Source organism: Eutrema salsugineum, unplaced genomic scaffold, assembly GCF_000478725.1.
Source record: "Eutrema salsugineum unplaced genomic scaffold, Eutsalg1_0 scaffold_24, whole genome shotgun sequence".
Taxonomy (NCBI): domain Eukaryota; kingdom Viridiplantae; phylum Streptophyta; class Magnoliopsida; order Brassicales; family Brassicaceae; genus Eutrema; species Eutrema salsugineum.
The window spans coordinates 569,838-588,365 of NW_006256797.1; the positions used below are offsets into that span (position 1 = coordinate 569,838).

The 18,528-nt window shown below is 39.8% G+C and overlaps 1 non-coding gene across 1 annotated transcript; it reads right to left on the minus strand.

The window, feature by feature from the left end:
• Positions 1 to 5,293: 5,293 nt before the first annotated feature.
• Positions 5,294 to 5,400, minus strand: LOC112086057. The gene has a single exon (XR_002899281.1). It is a non-coding gene; the product is annotated as a small nucleolar RNA R71 (small nucleolar RNA).
• Positions 5,401 to 18,528: the final 13,128 nt, after the last annotated feature.

The following is an 18,528-nucleotide window of genomic DNA, read 5'->3' on the forward strand; positions in this document are numbered from 1 at the left end:
TGATGTTCTACAAAGACTGCATCTGGGATTCAAAGAAAAAGGATGCAAAGCTAGCCCATGGTTGGGTTGTAACAAAAATCTTGAAGGCAAGAAGATACAGGTTCAACGAGAACAAGGCAATGTTTGACCTGATCAATGAAGCTCATTTGTGTAAGATCAGTTTCTTTCAAGGAAGAGTTGGAGCCAAGCTGGTTTACAACTTCAAGTCCTTCATTGATGAGCCAGTACAAGCTCTCCTACCCAATCCCTCCATCAGCACAGTCCAAGTAAAGCGCAACATTCACTTCTACTTGTTGAAGGAAGAGCTTTATAATGTCCAAACTGATCCACCAATTCTCAAGTACAAGAAGGCTTGCAGAGAAGAAGCTAACAAGGAAAAGAAAGCAACCGCTGAAGCTGCTACCGCTAGTGCTGCTGGTGCTGGAGATGAAGGTCTGCCTCCACCTCAAAAATGTTATGGTGGGAACATATATCATTTTGATGATTACAACTGGGAGGAGCCAGACACTTCAGGGTTTAGAGCTCAGCAAAAGATTGGTGTCCTTCAGCAATGGTGCATGTATCAGGACAAAACGATACACAAGATGGCAAAGTGTATCAAGGAGATGAAGAAACGGATCATGAAGCTTGAGAACCCTTGCAGAGGTGGATCTCCAACACCGGTTCCACCAAGACACAGGGAAGAGGTTGGAGAGAGCTCCGCCAATTGCACAGCACTGGTCCCATATGGCACAGCATGGGTGGATCTTGAAGACGGTTCTGATGAGGCAAGCCATCACTCATGGGAGACACCATCCGGTCACAAGTCCAACCCCTCTTACTCCTTGGGGTCAGAATTCCACAGATCTTAGGTAACACTCCACCCTTGTACATATGCATGTAGTCTTTCTTTTTCTCTTTGCATTTTACTTGTTTGTTTTGCTTTTACTCTTTTCTCATGCTTTTATAACACAGGGGACTGTGTTATTTAAGTGTGGGGGAGGAGTTTCATCTTTTACTAATCATATTTTCTCTTTTCTTATTTTCTACTTTGATTCTTGAGTCACATTCTTGCATGCATTCATGTAGCTGCATCTAAGTGCATATAAAAAAAAATCAAAAAATCAAAAAAAATTCACAAAAAAATGCTCATGTAGTTGCATTATCATTTTTAGGACTGAGTCTAGTTGCATATTCATATAGGTTGCATCAATGCAAGGGAGTGATGATAGGTTTTCCTTGAGAGAATATCACTTTAAGAATTCGGTTTACTGCCCTAGTTTCTAGTTCTTTGATGCATGTAAACAAGAAAGAAATCAAGACTGATCCATGCTTTGAACTTGTTGAGTGAATCAAGCTTTTATTTGTTCCAGCCTTATCTAAGTGAGAACCATAATTTGACAATCTAATTATCATTGTTTGTGCATGTCATTGTGAACTCATGGGTACCCTTAAAATATTTTAGCTCTCTTATCCTTTTTACCACTCTTTGCTAGCTCAAATAGCTGTTCTCTCATGCTGAGACAGTTCCCTGCCTTGAACCAAACCTTCCTTGAAGCCTGAAACACTATAGTGAGAGATGTGAGGCCTTTTCTGAATAAACTTGACAGAAAAGTAGAGTCTCATGTAGATCTAGCTCTGCATCATGAGTCTAGAGTAGGCTAGGAAGAGATCTTGAGAAACACTGAATGGAAAAGAGAAAGTTTGAGATGAGAACCAGGGGATGGAAAAGAAAAGAAAGCGGTTTGGGGTCTGCTGTTTAAAGAAAGAAAAGATTTTGTGTTTTGAAAAGAAAAGTCTAGCCTCTAAGTAAAAAGAAAAGAAAAGAAGCCAAAAGGCTCAAGTGTTTGTAAAGAAAAGAAAAGAGGCTAGACAGTGTTATGTGAGAAAAAGCTAAGTGGAAGGTTCAGACCCCAAAGCCTGAGTTTAAAGATGAAAAGATGAATCCCCTGGAGTGAGAAGTGAAGTGAGGAGTGGGTTGATGAGGCAATGAATGCCTTGAGAGAGGATGTGATCTTCATGGGAGTAGAGTTAAGGAGAAAGACCAATTTGGGGCATTGGGTAGATGGGATTCTGCTCTTGTATGCACGAGTTGCCTTTTACCCTTAGAATTCTGTGAAAGTTTATTCCACTTCAGTGATCCCTTGAGCTGCATGGAAACCATAAGCATTAAATGAGATCATCTTTGTCTCATAACCCTGTCCCAAGACAAGTGAGTTCACATGATTTGCATAAGAATGATTCACATGATTGAGCTTGATTCATTTATTGATGAGTATGGCAAAAGTTTTGTGAGTATTCTTGTTTGCACTGCATCTTAGAATTAGCAACTAGAACAGTGAGCCTTGAATTCTTTTAGTGATACACTCTCTCATTAAGGAATATGAACTCCCAATGCATCCAACTTCTCTCTCTCATTTGTTCTTTTTGCTTGAGGACAAGCAAATGGCAAGTGTGGGGGAGTTGATATGTTCATATTTTGCATCATTTATGTTGTATATTTCATTCCAAATCATGTTATTTCTCATGCATATTAGGTCCTTAGGTGTTGTTTTAGGACTTAGGAGTTGCATTAGGTCCCAATGAGTCTTTGCATGTTTAGAGTGTTTATCAGGTATATTTGGAGCTATTTGGAGTTGAAAAGGTAAAACCAGGAAGAGAAACGGTGATCAGAGCTTGAAAGATGGTGAAAATGGGTCTTCGGAGGTTCTCGGCGATTTTCACATACTGCAGGAAACTTTTCTCGGTGTTTTTCATGTACCGCGAGTGAGCCTCTCGGCCAAAACACGTACCGCTGTCAAGGTTTCTCGACCAAAATTTTCGGGTACAGACACATCTCCGAAATCGCGTTACCGGAAGGTCTTGCCGGCCTATTCAGTTGTCGGCTGCTTCATCAAAGTTGAATAGGATTGGATCATGGTTCCAGAGCAGGTGAAATCGTAGGATTTGGAGGCGTGAGCAGAGAGTTAAGTTCACCGGAAGCCACGCCTGTCTCGCTACCGTTTTGGACCAACTCAATGAGTTCTGAAGATTGCGTAGGACGATACACTTCCAGATCGATTCAGTCTACAAGGCCTTCATCAATATTTGATATATTTGAGTCTTCTTTCCATAACGTTTGTGATCATTCAATTTGGAGCTATGAGTTAGAAGATAATGTTTCCGGAATGGACGCATGTCTAGAAGCCTCTTTTTGACCGTGTCAATGCACTGCGAAGATGAGCCCTCCGGGGAACCTTCCACTTCCCAAGCGCCAAAGGTTCCTTAACTAAAGTTGAAGATATCTGAGTGCTCTTTCCACTGAAGTTGGAATCGTGCCATTTCGACCAATATCCTGGGAGTTACTCTCCCCCGAATTTAAAATGGTCTTAGGAGACCTGAAGCCTGCGAGATAGTCTTGCGACTTGGCTAACTCGCAATGCCTGAAGGAAAATTTCTGGAACTTGAGCTGCGTGTTGAGGTGTGCGGGTAAGGTAACCCTGGATGAGGTCCACAAATGTGCGACTTGGTCATGCGAGTTGGCCGAGTAGTGAACTGAACCGCAGAAACGTTCGCTGTTTACATCGACTTGGGCTTGCGACTTGGGAGTGATGAAGACCATCCCGAAAATATTTCTGAAGCCCTGTGCTACATGGTTGTGCGAGTTAAGGAGCAAAGGGAACTGAACCGCATGAAGATTCGTGTTTTACACCGAGAGAGGAATACAGCTTGGCTTACATAGTCTTATCTCGCTGAAGCTTCTTTCTAGGCCTGTGCGAGTTGGGCATGCGACTTGGGATTAAAGGAGGACCAACTCGCGCACATTTTCTCCCCAGATTATGTCTTGGTCATGAGAGTTAAAGAAAAGAAAGACTGAATCGCACAAAGACTCGCAGAATACACCTAGTTGGGCATGCGACTGAGGCTGAAGGACTTAAGGCTCAGAAGACTGTTTCTGTAGCTGTGCGACTTGGGCATGCGACGTGGGAAGCACCTGACCAACTCGCACACTCGTCATTTTACCCATTAAATCCGGGTCAGGACCCGGTTTGTTCCAGGCTGACCCGGTTCGTTTTAAGACTTATATATAGTTTTTTAGGGTTTTACCCCAAGAACTTAAGCTTTATTCCTTTTGTTTCTTGCCTCTTTTGTCAAAGAACTCCTTAGAAGAGAAATATCTGCTTTTGTGAGTTTGAATCAAGAGAGAATCAAGGATCTTTGAGTGTTTAAAGCTGTTTCTTATCATCATCTATCTGATCCATCTTCATTTTCACACTTCTAATCATGATTAACAACACATCTTGCAAAGGATTTAATGTGTTGATCATGATTAGTGAGTAATCCCCATATTAAGGTCTTAGATATGTAGATTAGGGTGCTTAGGTGCTAGATTAGTGAGCTTAGGGATTAGATCATTCATATTCCATTCTCTACAACCTGTTCTCTATGCTATATCCATACACATCATATGTGGTCTAGATTCTGGGCATTTCATGCACCAAAAGTGTTTGATGAAATGCCTGAACCAAGGTTGTTAGAGGTTTAAGTATTTTTCATCATGGGAATGATTGTTAGTTTCAGGTGCATGAACACCAGGTCCAGATCAAGAAGCTGTGCTCCACCTTTCCCCTTAAACAACAACATTAATCTTTTGGTTCCAAGAAGGAGAAGGGATAGGCGTGGAAGACAGACTGATCAGGCTGATATGGAAGATCAAAGACAGCATGTGGTTGACATTGAGCCGCAGGCTCAAGAGGGGCAACAGGCTCAGGTGCAGCAGGGTAATGGAGCTGGTCAAGGATTCCATCAGGGTAATGTTCAGCAGGAACAGGATCATCAACAGCAAGATTATGTCCGCCAGGGACAAGCTCCAGCTCACCAGCAAAGGCATCAGGCCAATGTACAGCAAAGACAACAAGTGCACCACCAACAGCCCTTCCAAAACCAATAAAGGAGATATGAGCAGCCACAGGTCTATGTAGGAGAGAATGACAGGGCCAATGCTCATCAGTATGGAGCTGGAATTCAAGCACCACCTGTGCAAAACAACAATTTTGAAGTCAAGGCATCTTTGCTGAATATGGTCCAAAACTCCAAGTTCCATGGATTGGCAATGGAAGATCCCTTGGAACACTTGGACCAATTTGATAAGGTTTGTGACTTGACAAAGATAAATGGAGTGTCTGAGGATAGTTTCAAGCTCAGATTATTTCCCTTCAGTCTTGGTGACAAAGCACACCAATGGGAGAAGAATTTCCCAAGAAGCTCCCTTCAGACCTGGGAGCAATGCAAGCAAGCATTTTTGTCTAAGTTCTTCTCAACTTCAAGAACAGCAAAGCTAAGAAACCAAATCTCCAGCTTCGCTCAACATAGCAATGAGAGTTTTGGTGAAGCATATGAGAGATTCAGGAGCTACACCAACCAGTGCCCACACCATGGGTTTAGTGAAGCTTCTCTTCTCAGCACACTTTATAGAGGGGCTCTTCCCAAGATTAGGAACCAGCTGGATACTGCCTCCAATGGAAACTTTCTTGGAAAGGAGATTCATGCTGCTTTAGACCTGGTTGAGAACTTAGCAATGAGCAATGATACATATGGAGAAGACTTTGATAGAGCCATTAGGAGTGTTCAAGCAGGGATCAAAGGTATGAGAAGGACTTTTAAAAACTTGAAAGCAAGCTGGACAAGGTGTTTCTGGCCACTCAAAACCTAATACACTTTGTAGGAGAGTATGAGGAACCTTCTCAATGCTTTGAGAACATCAGTGAAGAAGGTCTTACTCAGGAGGAGCTAAACTATATTGGGAATCAGAGGTTCCAAAGATATCAGTATGCCAATCCCAATCAGAACCTCTCTTACAGGAATTCCAATGTAGCAAACCCACAAGACCAAGTCTACCCTACCTTTCAAGCTCCACAGAATTTTATTCCCAAAAACAACATTCAACGGTCTTGTCAACCAAAGAATCAGTTTTCTCAGAATCAGGGTTACAGTCAGCATCAGCAACCACTTCAGAGTTCTGATTTCAGTTCACAGTAGCAGCCAAAGGCACCACCAGGGTTTGGTCCACCACAGTTCCAGCAGCAGGCGCCGGTTCAGCATCAGTTTCAGTCAGCACCGGTTCACCAGCAGCCACAGATGGGGTCAGATATGGTTGGGATTCTACAACAGCTGCTTCAGGGTCAACAAGTGTTTTCAAGTCAGTATGCATCCATGCACCAGGAAATCAAGGAATTGAAGCAAAATCAGGCCTCTAGCTCAAGGAACCAAGGCCAACTACGTGGTCAGCCTGAACCCAATCCCAAGGTGTATACTAAAGCCATTACACTGAGAAGTGGCAAGGAGCTACCTGGTATTGAGCACAACAATGTGATCATTGAGGACAATGATCAAACTGAGGGGGAGGCAGCCTTAAAGGATGATCAAGTTGTTGAAAGATCAAGGAAAGAAAAGGGTAAAGAGGTGGAAAAGGAACCTGAACCAGAGAAGCTATATGTTCCACCACCTCCATACCAACCCAAGCTCCCATTTTCAGGGAGATTTAAGAAGTGGTTCAATAAGGCAGTTTTACATTCTTGCCAATTAGTGATCGATCCTGCAGGCAAAGATTTCAACCAACGGTGAGCTTTATCTGCTAATGAAAAAGGAACAACTTACACTTTAAACAGTCTGCGGGAACTTGGTTTGTCCTCATCATGCAGCGATTTATTCAAAGAGCTCGATATGGTCCAGTGGATGTTCAGAAGGAACTCCATCGAATTGGTTTTTATTTACCAAAGAGATGATTTGAGGCTTGACTTCAAACTCATTCCGGTTCGGGAATGGTACTTGAATTGCATATCGATTCTGAAAATTCTGAGTAGGTGCATCGAAATCAGCTATATGATGGTTCATGGCTTGTCTTCGGTGTTGATTTGCTTGCTGAACAGGGCGATTAATGCGCCCATTCGGCTGCATCTCCTGGTTGTTACCATCGTCTGCATTGACAGGTGCATCAAGGTCTTCGCGTTTTTCTCTCTCTCAGTTTTGAGGATTTCTTGGAGGAATTTCATTCTCTACTCCATCTTATCGAGCATGATCACCTTCTCTGTGATCGTTTTCTTCATTTTCACCATGTTTGGACCCATCTTGGTCCATGTTTAAAGTTTGGTTAACAGGATCTCCAGGCTGGTCGTCTTCGGCCATTCCTTGCGTTCGTCTAAGTTTTCGAAGTTCTCTTTCGTGTCTGTCTCTCTCGTCTAGAATTGGAATGTTTTCTACAGGTCTGCGCCCGGTATTCATGCAATTCAGAGAAAAAACAAAAGAAGAGAAAGATAATTCAACAACTTTAAGAAAGAACAAGAGATCAGATGTCTAGAAAGGAAATTAGAACAAGAAAAATAACAAAAGCAGCGAAATAAATCCCCGGCAACGGCGCCAAAAACTTGATGTGTCTACTGCGTGAGGGAACAAGTTTTACCCTTAATAAAAACAAATGAAAGCTGCAAGTGCACAGCTAATCAATTGTAGTACTTAGGGATCGAATCCACAAAGATTTGTGTGCCTGGTATTCTTCTACGGTTTTTAACTTCTGTCTAGACTAGATCGGTTTTAGAGATTGGTTGTTTGTCACAGATTAAACTAAAACTAAAGAAAGCTAATAAATATATCCTAAAGAGCAAGTAGAAAATCGAATAAAAGGCAAATGAAGCAAGCAGAATATCGAACTAAGGCAAATAAAATGCAGATCTAAATGAGCAAGTCAAAATCGATTGGTTTGTAAACTATGGCTAAAAACGATGAGCTTTTGGGAACTCTACAGGGATCATAATCGGTTTCAACACTTGGGATTATAGATTGGGATTGACGGATATCGAAATATAGGGTTATAGAGCTAGAGTACGGCGGTATGACTACGTCACTGTCGTGATCATAACCAACTGTTTCTCGCAACCCTGACCAGTAGGTTTCCAATCTGGCCCTGGAAGGGAGAGAACGTAAGAGCTGCACAGGACTCGTCAATACTCACGATTTCGCCACAGGTAGGTTTCTACTCCTACGGAAAAATCGCCTGTTTCATTTTAGGTCGGATACTTACTGAAAACTTTCAAAACACTAACTATCTAGATCAGATACGAGGTGATCAATCAAGCATACATGCAATAAGGACGAGAATAAACAAAGAACAATGTTAAAATCCCAGATCTATAAAACTAGATGTCTTAATCGATTATGAGAGCCCTTTTCGGGAATCCTAAGCCCAACTCGGGATCTACTCAGACATGGCTGTGATAGCTAAGACTTTTGGGTCTTTAAAGAGGTATCAATCCCCTGTAGTTTTAGTACAAGGGGTATCGAATCCAAGCTTGTGGTAGACACTAGTCTATGATGCCTATTAGCTTAAGTCAAGTGCAATCAAGAAAAGGTTTTGATGTTTAAGCTACTTAAGATGCAAGAAAGAATAGAAATGAAACAAGTTATGGAATTGAAACTAGACAAGTTGCAAATAACAAACAAGTAAACTAGACAAATGATCAGATAATGGTATGAAATGATAAAATAGAGGCTTTAGACAGGATAAAGGACTCGAGTGTTTCCATGTCAAACTAGCGAGTTAATGAATCAAGATTATCAAGCAATTTCATTTAACATGAACGCAAAGACAAGTTAATCCTCTCATGAAGGTATTAAGCTTCTAAACTGATCCTGTTTCATAATAAAATTCCTTTTGAGAAGCATAAATCAGTCAGCTTTAAGATCCAGTTCAATAGGTCATTTAAGAAGAACAAACTATCACTCTCATGATGAAAGACTATAAAACCTCTAAACAATTGGTTCAGATATTTCTACAAACACTTTTGGTGCGAGAACATGTCTTAGATCTGGACCACATGTGATGTTCATGGATCCAGCTTAGAGATCTGATCGGTTAAAAAATGAAATATGCAAGACTAGAACCTAAACTCGCTAATCTATCATAAAAACACCCTAATCTGCCTATCTAAAACCTCATAAGCGGACTACTCACTAATCATGAAGAGCTCACTAAATCCTTTGCAAGATGTGAAGCTGGTCATGATTAGAAGTTTTGATGATGATGATAAAAAGAAAATAAAAGAGAACAAGATCTTTACGTGAAAACGAGATATCTGATTAAAAGAAGCAAGTTTCACAAAAGAGGCAAGTTCTCAAAGCTAAAAACAGATAATAGATAAGATGATCAGGTCTTAGTCCTATAAAGTATATATAGTGAACGCTAAGTGTTGCTGGTCAGCACGGAACAAACCGGGTACTGAACGTTCTTCTTGGGTCGTCGGGTGAGAACCTCTGTGTGTGAGGGAGTGAAGTCGAGGTCTTGATGTCGAGGGGAGCATGCGATCAATGATCAGGATGAAGATCTCATGAAGAACACATTAAGAACATGCATGAACCCTAGTCTTCGATCCATCTTCACGTGCACTCTTTTAGATCAACAAGTTCTTGAATCTGGGTTTGTTACAAGGGACCTCGGCATGCAATGCCGAGGAGCTTGGTAGGCGAGGGATCAAGGCAGATGAGGTCCGACATGCAACACCGGGGTCTTGAGGCCGAGGTTTAGGTCCAACACTTAGTTGTTTTCAGGTTCGCTTCTTCAGCACGCATGCCTCGGTCCTGATACACCGAGGAGTTAGTACGAGGTTTGGACCAAAGAGCTTCAGGGAACGAGCCTCGGTTTAGGCAATATCGAGGTAATGATGTCGAGGCTTGTAGAAACACTTAGCGCGTATCACAACTCTGAAAGCCTGTATCGACCCGCTTGTCTCCCGGTTGCAATATCTTTAAGCACATGACTCCAAACGACTTGAAACCAACTCCACGATCAACATTACTCATTCAGCTCAAACTTTTGTGAAGAAAACGTCGGAGCTTGGGAAGTGGAAAGCTACCTGGATTGCTCATCTTTGCATCGCATCGGAACGGCAGAAAAACAGCTTTTGGACCAGCATCTACTCCAGAAATGATATATTGCTGGACACAGTTCCAATTTGGGTGATCTCAGGTGTTATGGAAAGAGCACTCAAAGATCTCAAACATTTATGAGGGCCCTGTAAACTGATTCGAGCTGGAAAGGCGTCGTCCCACGTGATCTTTGAAACTCATCGAATCGGCTCTTGAATTCATGCGAGACAGGTGTGTCTCCCGGTGATGATATCTCTCTGCTCACTGGTCCGAATTCATTAACTTCAACTGTTCAGGGATCTTGACTTGATTATCTTCAACTTTGATGAAGACCTCGTTAACTGATTCGGACCAGAAGATTCCCCGGATTTGCAATCTTTGACGTGCGCAGGTGAAAACGGATTTTAGCCGAGAAATGCTTCCCGCGGTAAGGAAAATATCTGAGAAACGTGTACCGCAGTAAGCTTTTTAGCCGATAAAAATTCCCCGTCTCGGCCTAAAATTTCACCCGATAGCATTTTCACCCGATACTTATTTTTAGCCGATAGAAATCACCTGATGGCGCTTTTAGCCGATAAACTGATCCATCCGGTACATGCTTTTGCCGAGAAATTCCTTTAAGCGGTTTTCACCATTTTTATCCTTTTTATTCACCATTTCAACTCCTGATCACACATCTTGAACTCCAGATAGCCTCCAAAGCACCTGATAAAGACTCTAAACCATGCAAAACTCTTTGGGACCTAATGCAAACCCTAAAGCCTAATTTGATGCCTAAGGACCTAAAATGAATGAGAAAACGCATGATTTGGACTCTAAAATGTAGCCTAAATGATGCAAATTATAGACATATCCGGCTGAGGTCGAGATCATCATTGGTTTTAATAAAAGCAATCAAAAACAGTAAAGAAAAGAGATGACAGAAAGCTTCTCTATTGATGAACTCAGAGTTGAACAATCTTCTCTAAAAATCGCATAAAACAACTGAAGAAAAAGGGTTTTTGTAAAAGTATGAAGATGCTCTCTCAAAACGACCTAAATGACAAGTATTTATAGTCTTCAATACTCCATGGTCTCTGTTGGAATGTCTCCAAACCAAGTGCATTTGAAATCTGGTTGATTCTTCTATAAGTTATCCAATTTTGAGGGTGATCAGACGGTGAGAAGGTCTTCGTCTCTCCATGAGAGTTCTGACGGTCTGCATTTATCCAAAAAAGTCTTTTTGTTCTGATTTGTGCCTCTTTATCCCTTTGCATGGAGTAACCAGTGACTTGAATTGAGATAATTTTAATCTCAAAACCCAGTCCCAAGCCAAATGAATTCACATGATTTGCATGAGCATGATCCTCATGAAACTTTAATGAATATCAAAAGGCTGGAGTTAGGAACTCTTGTAAAGGTTCACAGTTGAGCTTGGTTCGGTGATGAGTATGGCTAGTTTTTATGAGTACACCATTTTGCATTGCAATTTAGAAGTAGCAACTAGGACCATGAGCTTGAATTCTTTTGGAGATTAACTCTCTCTCTTCAAAAAAATGTGAACTCCCAAATCTCAAATCTCTCTCTCATTTGTTCTAGTTTGCTTGAGGGAAAGCAAAGGATAAGTGTGGGGGAGTTGATATATTCATATCTTATCATGTTTAGAATGCATTTTTGGTCCAAGAATAGAGTCTCATGCATGCATTTTAGATAAATGTTTCATGTTTTACCTTTGTTTTAGAGTTTTAGGAATATGCATTAGGTTTGCTTGTCTGTGTCTTTCATTTTTGGAGTGTTCTCAGGTGATTTGGAGTCATTTGGGAATTGGAAAGATGGAACCAGGAGAAGGAACAGGACAAGAAGGTGCAAAAAATAGTGAAATGGGCAAATTGGAGGTACATGATGGGATTCTCGGCCAAAAACCTTACCACGCGCAGCAACCCTCGGCCAAAAACCTTACCGTATTACAGGATTCTTGGCTAAAGTTCCTGATCGCCGATACGCTCCAAAGATAACCTGAGACGAAGCTTTTACCAGCCGATTCAGCTCCCGGTGTCTTCATCACCGTTTAAGAGAGTTGAGTCTAGTTTCCAGAACACTTAGAATCATCTGATTTGGAGCTGTGAGCTGGGAGATATCACAATCAGAAGAAGTACACGTCTCGCAGCCGATCAGAGGTTATCTGATTTGCCTCTTTTGTGTAAGAACCTATTTTGAGAGAGATATCTCCCATTGTCTGTTCAATCCAAGAGAGTTTTAGAGTATTAATCATCTTTTCATCATCATCCATCCATCTTCTATCTATTTTCATCAACTAATCATGTTTAACTACTCTTCTTGCAAAGAGATCAGAGAGTTAATCATGATTAGTGATTAGTTACCTCATAAGGTCTTAGATAGGTAGATTATGGTGCAAAGATGTTAGATTAGGGGGTTTAGGAGTTTTATCATGCATTATCCATTCTATAATTAGCTGTTCTTAAAGCTAGATCTCTTATAATCCCTTTGGTCTAGATCATAGGCATTTCACCACCCAAAAGGTGTTTGATGAATTGCCTAAACCAGCTAATTAGGGATAATGCTTTGTTCATCATGGGAATGATTGTTTAATGCATAAATGACATATTGGATCTGATTTATAATGCTTATTCATATTTCACAAATGGGAATTTAGTTTGAAAGTGGATTAGTATAGAGATGAATGCCTTCATGAGAGGATTAGTCTACACTTGAGTTCTAAGTTGAATGGATTTGTGTGATTGTTTGTCATTAGCTCTCTAGTTGAACATTGATGCACCCTGATCAACTATCCTGTCTAGGATCTTTGTCTCATCATCTTACATTCATCATCCTCACCTTGTTATTTACTTGCTTTTGTTTGCCTTTAGTCACTTGCTTAATCTTGTTTAGTGTTGTTTATGCTTCAGTTTGTTACTTGTTACACAACAACCATCTTTGATCTGCTTGGATTAAGATAAAACCTGATAGATTAGTGTACTAAATCACATTGTTTGATTGACACCCTTTATGCTACAACAGCTAAGGGATTGAGAACCCATAAGAGCCTTGAAAACTCTTGTTTATCAGTTAGCTTTGCAGATGCTGATTTCATTCTCTCCAACTCGTCCCTCCACTTCGTCTATCTTCTTTTGGGTAAACGCAACGTCTTTGTTTGCTTGTGTTTCAGTGGACTTCACTTGGACAGAGATTTCTTCAAACTTCTTATTGAAGTGAATTGACATATTATCAATCATCTCATGAAGTGCGGCCTTAGAGACGGTTTAAGCATCGATAAACTGCTTGTTCGTGGCTTTAAACTGCTTGATCGTGGCACAGAGGCGCTTCTCACTTTCTGATGTGTGCTGTGGTGAGGGTTGTCAAGTTTTACCCTAAATGAAATCAATAGCCGCAAGTGCACAGCTAATCGGTTATAGTACTTAGGGATCAAATCCACATGGAAGGAGGATCTTTTCCTGCAAAAGCCTTTGAAAGAAATATGAAGTAAGAAAGTTTAGAACTAGTCAAAATTTTAAAAGGGTTCTGGGGTGTCACTAAAAAGTAAATCTTAAACTAAACGGAAAAAGGAAAAGTAATAAAGAAAATCAGCTTGAAAAAACTAGAGAAAACCTAATCTACAACTTGAATAAAATCAACTGGGAATGAGAAATAACCTAAAAAGTTTGAATGAAAATCGATGTAAACAAATAAAAACGAGACACTGGGTTTTCAGGGAAATTTTCTCTGGGGTATGAACGATTCAAAACACTCCTAAAAAATAATTTAAAAGATCCTAGCTAAAACTTTTAGAACTCGAGTCACGAAAGGTATGATTACGTCACTCTCGTTATCATAACCGTATCTCTTGCAACCATGACCAGTAAGTTTCCACTCAGGTCCTGGAAGGGAGAAGATGCAAGCTTGCATAAGACTCATCAACATTCACAGCTCACCCATAGGTAGGTTTTCACTCCTATGGCAGAATTACTTTTCTCAAACTAGATCTGGCCTCTAATGAAAACTTTCGCAACACTACAAACCTAAATCAGATTATAGTTCATGGCGCTACTCCCAGGCATTAAAAATAAGTTTAGAAGAAAAAATTCTAGGATTCGGCTTAAATATCTAATGAAATCCTCATCGAAAATATATAGTCCCCATCGAAATTTCTTTAAACCCAACAAGTAAACTACTCAGACATGATTAAAGAAACCAAAAACATTGTATTGAAATACTGTATTGAAATTGATATCAAACAGAAACAAAGAGGGTTCAAGAGATAGATATCTATCTCCCTTGACCTAAAACAACTCCAAAGAAAGAAAAAGTACTGAAAACTTAAAAGGTATTCATAATACGACTTAGGGTTCCTAAAACATGTATTTATAGTGCTCAAGTCATTTCTGAACGTCACTTAGGGTTTCTCCAAATGAGAGAATCAATTTGGGCTTGGAAATGGGCTTCTAGTTGGACAGACCATTCTCCGCGGTCAGAGGAGATTTAACCGGTGTAAAATGGGTGCTGGCCGCGGTCAGGATTGCTTGCTGGCTGGTTGACGAGACATCTTCCTCTTCGCGTAACTTTTGATTGAACCATTGGATTGTCTTGGTGTCAAGTGTTCTGTAAAGATGATTGTTCCATCTTTAAGGTCTCCAAATTTGAGCTGTATCAGGCGGGGAGAAGGTCTTCATTTAAGGGTAAACTTCTGATGGTTTGACTCTGAGCTGAAAATCTGGTTTTCTATCCATTTGGCCAAGCTTTTTCCTAAGTTTCTTGAAAAGAGTCTTAATACTACAAATACTAGAAAACCATTGAAAACACTTAAAAGAAATAAAAACTATTGAAAGCATATTTAAAAATAATCCATAAAAATGGTCAAAATACGGTGATATCAACGACCCGAAGGGTCGTGCTCACGTCTAGAGAAACTTTCACTGTTCACACAACAATTTTCCTACGGCCAACACACTTTTGTCCCAGGCTAGGCCTGTTTATATGCCCAATTCATATCATGTACTATTTTGGACAAGGAAGAACCCTAGCTGACTTTTGAAGAGCTGAAAACCTATAAATATGTTGTTTAGGTCTATTATTTTTTTTGTGTTAACCATAACCTAACTTTGCTCCAGCAAATTCTTAGCTTTGAACTCATTATTATAAAATTAGGGAGATATATAGGGATTTCTTTTGAACCCTCGTTTGTTTTTGTTTTGATTTTTGATTATGTATTTTTATCTATTTTGTTTTTACTTTCCTTAATTATGTCTGAGTATAAGAAAAAGACAAAAAAAATTATGTCTGAATAGTTTCATAGTTGGGTTCAAGGGGTTTAACCAAAGAGGATCTTGTGATTGGTAAGGATAAATCTTAAGTTGCTTTTAGCTTTGTTTTAATGCATGAATTTAGCATCATAAACTAGCTGGCGATCTTAGAATTTTTAGAAGTTTTTTTTTTAGGTTTGTTTTTACTGCATGAAGTTAGTGTCATAAACTAGCTGCTGATTTTAGGATTGATAAAACCACTGGTGTGCTGAATTTATTGACTGGAACTAGCTTATGAAAGCAATTGTGTTATAAGATACGAAAGCATATTGATAGGGATCTGTGAACGTTAATGAACTTGAATCTGTTTCTTGATCTGCTGTGTAGCTACAAACGAAAGCTAAGTATTTAAGATGTTAGAAAAATGTGTATAGATCTATGGGAATAGGTTAAATACAATTTTGTGTTCTAGTTTCTAAGACTTTGTTAACTTTTTTTCTAAGAATCTAATCAATTAGAAGCTTTGTTAACTTGTTTTTAATCAATCTGAACCTCTGCGATATCCTTGGAAGACCCGGCGCTCGTTGTCACTTGTTTACATCAATTTTACTTTATGTTTAACTCCATTCTTAGGATTCATGACAATCACTTTACATTATTTTTACTTTAAGTTTAGTTTCAGTCTTAGGATTCATGGTACAATCTCCCACAAAACATATTTGTCTTAGACTTGTACTCTAACGCGCTATAGATTTTTGCAGACAGGACCACTAAGTCCTACAACACATATTTTGTGTTTGCAGACCTATGATTATATAAATATAAAATCTAAATGTCTCGACAAAAGAGATGTCACATTCTCTATATCCTAGACCTAAGCTCGGTAATCTAGAAATGTCAGGATATAAGGAAGTGTGATTTGCACAGGTACCCGGAGAGCAGAGTCATCTAACAATGACAGCCCGGTCCCAGTATCGAGAGATCCGGGTCAGGTATGAATAAACTTATTGATATATTCATATCTTTGCATGTTTAGGATGCATTTTTAGTCCAATAAGAGTCTCATGCATGAATTTTAGATAGATTATTCATGTTTTGTCATTTTAGGACTTTTCATTAGGTCCAAGTGAGTCTTGCATGTTTGGAGTGTCAATCAGGTACCTTGGTGCTCACTTGGAGTGGAAAAGATGGAACCAGGTGAAGGGATGGTGAAAGAAGGTGAAAAAATGGTGAAATTGGAATTTTGGAGTCTTTCGGCAAGACGATGTACCGGAGGCAGTTTTTCTCGTCTAAAAACATGTACCACGTACATGTTTCTCGGCCAAAAATCTCCTGTGCCAATATGCCTCAAAGATCGTGTTACCGAAAAGCCTTCTCGTCTGATTCAGCTTTCGGGGTATTCATAAAAAAATCAAGAGGATTGGGTCACGGTTCCAGAAAATTTAGAATCAATGGATTTTGGAGCTTTGAGCTGAAATATATGGCCAACTGAAGACAAACCTGTCTCGCATCCATTCCGAACCGATCTGATACGCCTAAAAGATGACCCAGAACGAAGCCCTTAATTTCCGATTCAGTCTCTGGTGTTTTCATGAAAGTTAGAGAAATTGGAGTCTAGTTTCCATAAAACGTATAATAAGAAGATTTGGAGCTGTGAGCTGGGAGATAACGCAAACTGAAGAAGCAAATGTCTAGAAGCCAATCCGGACCAGTGCAATACGCCTTAAAGATCGGCTTATCGGGAAGCCTTGACAACCTCATATGGAGTTGGGTTCTTCAGCAAAGTTCGAGCTGGTTGGGTCATATATCCTGTGGACTTGTTCTTGATTCATTTTGATCACCGAGCTGAGAGTTACTGAGAATAGAAGACAAGCATAGCATTCCGGATTCAAAAGAGCTTGCTGAGTACTAAGTGTTTTCTTGTGCATCGGTGTAACCCCTTGGAATATCTTGACACCGAGGCACATTTACTAAACTTTTGGCCATTCCCTTGGTCTGACCCTCTGCCTGGATATCCCGAGGCATGTCTTCCACGAATGAAATGCATAACCTCTCGGTGTGACCCCTTGGCCTGGATACCCCAATGCATGTCTTGCACGAATGAAATGCACAACCCCTAGGTGTGACCCATCGGCATGCATGACCCCAAGGCCTCATATCATGAGTACCCAGTTCACAAACAGCTTGCTCCACGTTTCAAATGCCCTAGCTGAATCAAAGATCAAAGCTCACACATGTTCTTGAAAAGTTCATCAAGTTTCCAACCCAGATTTGACCCATCGGTGTGTGGCCTCGGTATGGGAGTTCTTCAGGACACGAGGCATGGCTCCAGAAACCCAAGAAAACCGGGCAATACCCAGTTTTTCCTGGGCTGACCCAGTCCAGAGCTTATTTTATAAATAGTTGTTTGGGTAAAAGCCCTAGACATCTTGGATTCCATTTTTATTCCTTTGCCTCTTTTGTGAAAAACTCATTGTGTTAAGATATATCTTAATAATTTAATCAATTTAAAGCTATTTCTTATCATCTTTTCATCTCATCTCACATCATTAATCATGATCAACATCACATCTTGCAAAGTATTAAATGTGTTGATTATAATTAGTGGGTAGTCTTTTCATAAGATTTTAGATATGTAGATTAGGGTGCAAAGGAGTTAGATTAGGGAGTTTAGGATTTAGATCAAGCAATTTTCCTTTCTCTAATTAGCTATTCCTAAAGCTAGATCTGTGATAATCACTTTGGTCTAGATCATAGGCATTTCACCACCCAAAAAGTGTTTGATGAAATGCCTAAACCAGCTAATTACAGGTTTATGCTTTGTTCATCATGGTAATGATTGTTTAACGCATAAATGATATATTAGAGCTGATTAATAATGCTTACTGATTCATATTTCACTAATGAGATTTAGGTTGAAAAGTGGATTATAATAGAGATTAATACCTTCATGAGAGGATTAGTGTAGCCTTGAGTTCTAAGTTGATTGGTATGCATGATTGTTTGTCATTAGCTCTCTAGTTTAACACCAATGCATCCTGATTAACTATCATGTATAGAACCTTAGTTTCATCATATTCATATCTTCATCATCTTGTAATTGCCTTGCCTTGTTTGTCTTTAATCAATCTTGTTGATCTTGTTTAGTTTCATTTCATCAGTATTACAAAACCAACCTACTTTGTTTGCTTGGATTAAGGATACATCACATAGATTAGCGCACTAAAACCACATGTTGGATTGATAACTCTTTATGGTACAACAGATAAAGGGATTGATACCCTAAGAGTCCAAAAACTCTTGTTTATCAATTGGCGTTGTTGCCAAAGTGTTGATTTAGCATTAATCTCTGGTCTGTTCTTGAGATCAAGTATTTATTTTTTTGATTTACTGATTAAACCTACACGTGCTAAAG